Source organism: Bidens hawaiensis, unplaced genomic scaffold, assembly GCF_021521415.1.
Source record: "Bidens hawaiensis isolate Kalapana, Puna unplaced genomic scaffold, B.hawaiensis_p1.1 tig00023995_1, whole genome shotgun sequence".
Classification (NCBI taxonomy): Eukaryota; Viridiplantae; Streptophyta; class Magnoliopsida; order Asterales; family Asteraceae; genus Bidens; species Bidens hawaiensis.
The window spans coordinates 346957-354537 of NW_027493774.1; the positions used below are offsets into that span (position 1 = coordinate 346957).

At 28.1% G+C, this 7581-nt stretch overlaps 1 pseudogene; it reads right to left on the reverse strand.

Moving 5' to 3' along the window:
• Positions 1–370: 370 nt before the first annotated feature.
• Positions 371–1914, reverse strand: LOC143568496 (WUSCHEL-related homeobox 9-like; annotated as a pseudogene).
• Between the last annotated feature and the right edge of the window lie 5667 nt (positions 1915–7581).

A 7581-nucleotide genomic window follows, 5' to 3' on the forward strand; every position in this document is an offset into this window, starting at 1 on the left:
CTTCATGATGTACATTAAATTGTTACACTTGACTAATTTTATTTTTAATTTTTCAATCAACCAACACTCTTAATCCTGTAAGATACTAACAAAATTCCTCATTTAAAGTTCTCATCATTAATTTCATATAATTAATGAATGAAAATTGGAAATACTTTCAATCATAGGTATAAATTAGAAACTTCTAAATGTGGCTAATGTTGCACATCTAAAGGTGCTACATATTTAGGCACTTGTTTCTTTTACAATTCAGAAATGTAAAATTTGTAAAAATTGCTTCATAATATAAATTCACATGTGAAGTCTTAGATGTGGTTCTAATCATTTTTAAATGCATAGATTTGTAAAACTAAAAAGTATTATGTGTATTTCATTGAAATGTGTAATTATTGATCATGAAATTTATAATGTAATAAGAGATGGAATGTACCGTATCATGTATGGATGAAGGCACCTGGTAATAAAATGCACCGTGCTGGAGAGATTGAAGTGTGACGCCCCATTCATCAGTCATCACAGTCCGTCCAGATGAATCTATGAGCATAGCATCACCTCCAAAGGCTTCCTTAATATTAAAAGGTCCATCATTAATCTCATACGGGACATCGTTCACAAACACTATTGATTTTCGCATTCCAGTTTCTTTCACTCCTGCATTTATGTAGGCACATACATGATTCTCTAAATTGAATATATGTATAAAAAAGTTTAATAAACCAAAAGAAAGGGACCATTAAAAGGTGTGCACCTTCATGATCATTGAGTGTTGTAGGAGAAGGGACATCTAGAGTAGGAGATACTAGCGGCGCAAGGGGCGGTGGTGGTGTATTCTGACTCAACATATTTATAATATATTCTTCTTCGTCATCCTTGCCTCTTGAAATCTTAGAGTGCACTCCAAATTTATGAGTCATCATCAAATCGGCTGGCAGCATCCCACAACTACTCCCAACCGTATGATCATCGAATTTATGACGATTTTCTTGATCAATCATAGTACCAAGCTCAGGAAAGCCAAAACCTTGTGTGAAACTTGCGGTATTGAGCTTTTGTTGCACACTGGGGAGATGGAAAGGTTCTTGAAAGAACTCCCTTTTGTTGTGCTGGTGGAGGGGATTTTCACCTAAATAGATTTGCGGTTTTTGGTTAACTGAGCCTGTAGGGGAGTTTAAGAAGAACTCAAATGACTTGGACGGCGACTTTCCAGAGGAGGAGGTGGTTGCCGTTGTCACAGTAGCCCCATAGAGCAACGGAACTTGGTGGTTTTATGATTTTTGTAGGTGGCGGTTCTTGTGTTTGCTTCTAGATTTCCGGTTCTGGAACCAGTAGAAGACATTGGCATCACTGACTGGTCCATGCTCTTGCAGTCGAGCTCGGATCTTTCTGATTTCATCCCTTGGAGGATTCACTAATCCTGAGTTGAAAACTGATTCAAGTATCCGGATTTGCTCAGGTTTAGGATTCCATCTAGGCTTTGGTTCAGTGTTTCTTTCTTCACATCCTAACAATGTTGTAATGCATATATAATTAGTTTTCCAGATTCTTGATTATATGTTAAAAAAATTTAGTCTTGTCACGGATGCAACGTCACTAACTTTTTTTTTTCCGGATTTGTGCATGGCAAATTGGAGACAATAGCTTACATATTTCATCAGCAATTTTAGATTATTAGGCATTCATTTTCAAATTTCCCAAAAATGAAACACTCAATTTTACACCATAACCCACTCAGAATACAAAGATTAAAACATAGATAGATTGAACATCAGGCATTTAACAAGTAGATTGAGTGTTCAATAATTTACCAGAGTTGTAAGTTGATGATCTGTGGGACTGCCATTGTTGATCTTGAGGAGCTGTGTATGCGGGTTTGGATTTGAACATACTTGGCCAGTGCTTATTTGATGAAGCCATCTTAAATTGCAAGATATATATGTCTGTGATGATTGATATTGATGATTGATAAAACGAACTTCTTTTCAGATCTCACACATTTTTAGTCAGAGACAAAGATATTATCTCTTTATATATATCCTCTTTGTGTTATGGCTATTTTTTTTGTTTAGTGAAGAACAATGAAAAGGTCTAGACAAATATCGCATTTCTTTATGAAGCCATATGTATAGTCCATAGACTTGTCACTTACTCTAGCATTTAAGTTCAGTTACATAGAAAGTTTATTTAATTATTTTTCTAAAACATAGTAAAAATATCTCAGCATTTGATTAGATCGATTTAATTGCTACCATTCACACATCCGATTACAATTTTATATATTTTTTAATGGATAAAAAGAAGATACAAAATTGTAACCGTCCATGTGAACGCTACTTTATTGACTATGAATAAGTTTTATACTTTACTACTTTTATAAAAAGGTAATCATAGAGTGAGTAGCAATATTGATATATATATATATATATATATATAATATATAAACGAAAACCTAAAAATCCTATGTGTCACGATGTGGTCGCTCCACCTTTTTTTGGAGTCACCAGATTCGCTTGATTTTTAAATGGATACTTCTCATACATTTGATCCGAATTTATGGGTATGGGTCTTACCAAACCCAGATATTCCTTAAACGGGTTATAACATCTCATTAAATTAAAAATTATTCTCACCAAATTATTGATATAAAAATCCTATAAAATAGGATATACTAAAAATAAATATCTTATTTATTTTATAAAAAATATATATATATATATATTATTTAAATTAAAAACCAATTTTATAGTAAAAAACGGGTATTGGGTCTCATCAAACCATAAGTATATTATTAACTTTCATAAATAGTATTTATAATTAAAAAAACTAATTTTATAGTAAAAAAATAAACGGGTCTTGATTCTCATCATCAAACCATAAGTATTTTATTAACTTTCATAAATAGTATTTATAATTAAAAAAACGAATTTTATAGTAAAAAAATAAACGAGTCTTGGGTCTCATAAAACCATATAGCTTTTAAGCCGGGTTATAACATCTTATTTATGTGTGAAACAATTTATCATCAAACCATAAGTATATTATTAAATTTCATACAATAAAAAAAATACAAATTCAAAAAATAATAAATATTAGAACAAACAATATAAAACAACCCCCGTAATACGGGGGATAAAAACTAGTGTAATGGATATACCCAAAATTAATATATGATTTATTTAAAAGAAAGTTATTTGTTATTTATAATTAAAAATTCAATTTTATAGTAAAAATATAAACAGATCTTGGGTCTCATCAAACCCATATAGCTTTTAAACCGAGTTATAACATCTCATTTATTTATAAAACAATTTATCATTAAACCATAAGTATATTATTAACTTTCATACAATAAGAAAAAATAACAAATGAAAAAATAAATACATATTATAAACATATAAGATAAAACAACCCCCGTAATAAGGGGGATACAAACTAGTAATATATATAAACGAATATATAAAATCCTACGTGTCGCGATGTGGTCACTCCCCCTTTTTTTGGAGTCATCTGATTTGCTTGATTTTTAAATGGAGGCTTCTCATGCATTTGACCCAAATTCATGGGTATAGGTCTTACCAAACCCATATATTCTTTAAACGGGTTATAACATCTCATTAAATTAAAAATTATTCTCACCAAATTATTGATGTAAAAATCCTATAAAATAGGAGATAATAAAAATTAATATATGATTTATTTTTAAAAAAGATATATATATTATTTCAATTAAAAAACCAATTTGATAGTAAAAAATAAACAAGTCTTGGGTCTCATCAAACCATAGGTATATTATTAACTTTCATAAATATTATTTATAATTAAAAAACCAATTTTATAGTAAAAAATATAAATGGGTCTTGGGTCTCATAAAAACCATATAGCTTTTAATCCGGGTTATAACATCTCATTTATTTGTGAAACAATTTATCATCAAACCATACGTTTATTATTAACTTTCATACAATAAAAAAAAATATAAATTCAAAAAATAATAAATATTAGAACAAACAATATAAAACAGCCCCCCGTAATACGGGGGATAAAAACTAGTATATATATATATATATATATATATATATATATATATATAGAGAGAGAGAGAGAGAGAGAGAGAGAGAAGGGTTCAAATAAAAAGAAAGAGTTTCTTAAGAATGGTAAGAACTAATGGATTTTTGACAAGTGGCATGACAACCTATGGTGAAAGAACAATTTTAAGAAACTATGTCGGTTATAGTGGTGAAAGAGTAATTATAGGAAACTATGTCGGTTTTTGGTAATTTTAAATCTCAACCATTGATTAACATGATCCAATGGTTGTGATTTATTCCTAGTCTTCATAGGAAACTACTTCTTTTTAGTATAACCCTCCCTATATATATATATATATATATATAAACGAAAACCCAAAAATCCTAGGTGTCGCGATGTGGTTGCTCCAACTTTTTTGGAGTCATCAGATTTGCTTAATTTTTAAATGGAGGCTTCTCATGCATTTGACCCGAATTCATGGGTATGGGTCTTATCAAACCCATATATTTCTTAAACGGGTTATAACATCTCATTAGATTAAAAACTAATCTCACCAAATATTTGATATAATAATCCAATAAAGTAGGGATATACTAAAAATTAGTATATGATTTATTTAAAAAAAGATATATATTATTTATAATTAAAAAACTAATTTGTAGTAAAAAAAATAAACGGTTCTTTGGTCTCATCAAACCCATATAGCTTTTAAACCGGGTTATAACATATCATTTATTTGTGAAACAATTTATCATCAAACCATAAGTATATTATTAACTTTCATACAATAAAAAAAGATAAAAATTCAAAAAATACATAAATATTATAAACAAATAATATAAACAACACCCGTAATACGGGAGATAAAAACTAGTATATATATATAGGGAAGGTTATTTTGAGAACTAGTTGAGTTGTAAGAACATTAAGAACCAATATTAGCCACAATTTTAATTAATTGTCTAACAAATTTGTGGTTGTTATTAGAAAAGAATAAAAAAATGATGGATGAAAGAGAAATAATAGTATTAAATGGTAAAAGGGTATTTAGGTAAAAACATCCTTAAGTCTCATTAACAATTTGTTAATTTTTATTATCTTTTATTCATTAAAAATGTCATGTTATATAAAACGTTTGAAAATAAGACATTAGGCTATAGTGTCTTCACGTTAATTAGTTTTTTTAAATAAAAATAAATTTAGTAAGTAGTGTCTGTTTTTGTTATTTTTGTTACCAGGTTTTTATTTAGCATCATCATTTTTGTTTGTTAAATATAAAATTAAACAAACTAAATTTCTTTTAAAATTTAAAGAATTATTAAACTAAAATTTTTTATATTTATTTTATTATTTAACTAAATAATTTTGTTATTAACATGAGGTTTTACATCACCTTTTTGACGTTAGCCTTTTTCTTCAAAGTTTTATGTCCCCTTTTATCGCATGGGTTCACGAAAATGTTTTGGCATACAATTATTATGGTATTAGGCCACATTTGACACGTCGGTTTAAAGAAAAGTTTTGACGGTTGATTTTTTTTCACATTTACCCCCCCCCCCCCCCCCCGAAGGGCCCTAATACTAGCTTTTTAAACAATAAAATGAGAAATCAATAAAACAAACGTTGTGGCCTAAAGAAAGATGATTTAGGTATTCACATGTAGAGAATTATATATACAAACACATCACAAAGTACACAGATTACATAAATTGTCCAAATTACTACATAATACACAAATAACATAAATTATCTAAATTACATCTACACCAATCACAAAAATAACCTGAAATACATTAATTACCCAACCACGAAATACACAAAATTACATGAATTATCAATTACATAACAGAAAATACACATATTACACAAATTACTCAAATTATTCAAATTACAGGAATTATACAAGTTACATACAGTTGATGTTATAAATTAAACAATTTATACAAGTTACATACAATACACGTATTACATAAACTACCAATTACGTATAGCCGTATGCTACACAAAAATACACATATTACATAAAATACTCAAATTAGTCAGATTAAGCAAAATATATAAGTTACATACACTACATAAAAACATAAATTAATATATATTATAAATTACAAAATTATACTAGCACAACGCACACACAAACTACATAAATTAGATCAAAGATATATAACCATATCAAAACATTAATCATATGCAACCCATAACACAAATATTTCCTAGCTTACACCAAAATATACAAACTAAAAACATTTCAACTTACATGCGTGAAAAAAAGTGGTGTCACAAATTAGTTTTTTACATATTACTCAATATATGAGAAAGTAATAATCTACACTTATTTAAAATTTCTATTTTTAAAAACTTTATGTTTAAAAAATTTCAATAATGTAACCAAAATGAAAATAAAAATCATAATTATAAATGCACCATTAGTAATTAATTATATATATATATGTATAAAATCCACCATAATGCGTTTTATATATATAAGAAAAACCATCAAAACTCAAAAGTTCTAACATTTCTATGACATAGCGTCTCATGAAAAGAAAATGGAATCCTACAATCTTACATAAAAATCAATGTTTAAAACAAATTAAAAGAAAAATATTTTGTAGTGCCTGTTACCATCTAATATGAAGCCATTAAATTATGAGTATATGTTTTTATTTTGAAGAAAAGAATAAAGAAATTTAAGACATGGATATTTGTGCTTTAAGTATTAAATAGAAGAGAGAGAGAAATTAATTTGATACCTAAAATACCCTTATAATATTTAAAAAGAAAGATGATGTGTTTTAATTTAGTCCACTAATTAAGTTTATAAGTTCTTACGGGTTAAGTTATTCTACACAGGGTTACAAAAATGAGAAGGATGAGAAGCCATAAATAATTGACATGTGTCAAGTGGGGACCAAAAGAATAAGGGTATAGAGGTAATTGTACACATTTTCTCTCTCCACATGCAAGGCACATGTTAATACCCCCATCATTTTAAAACGTCTATAACTTTTTCATGTGATATTTTTATTTAAAAAAAATTTCATCATAATAACAAGCGTTTTTTATCTTTAATATGAGTATGATATTTGTTATATAAAATTTAAAACAAAAATTGCGTATTGTGTTTTTTCGTCCACCATTGTGTCTTTTCGCCCACCATTGTGTTTTTTCGCTTATCATTGTGTCTTTTTTCGTCACTGTGTCTTTTTGCTTATAATTGTGTCTTTTTCGTCATTGTGTCTTTTCGCACACCATTGTGTCTTATCGCTTATCATTGTGTCTTTTTCGTCATTGAGTCTTTTCGCACACCATTGTGTCTTTTCGCTTATCATTGTGTTTTTTCGTCATTGTGTCTTTCAACTTATCATGATGTTTTTTTAAATACTAATAACACCGTTGTGTAATAATAATATGTAAAAATAATGATAAAATAACAACAAATTATCTAATACATAAAACACAATTAATGATTAATACATGTTACACAATAACTTGACACGTAAAACACAATGGTGAATACGTATAACACAATGACCTAAAACGTAAGACACAATG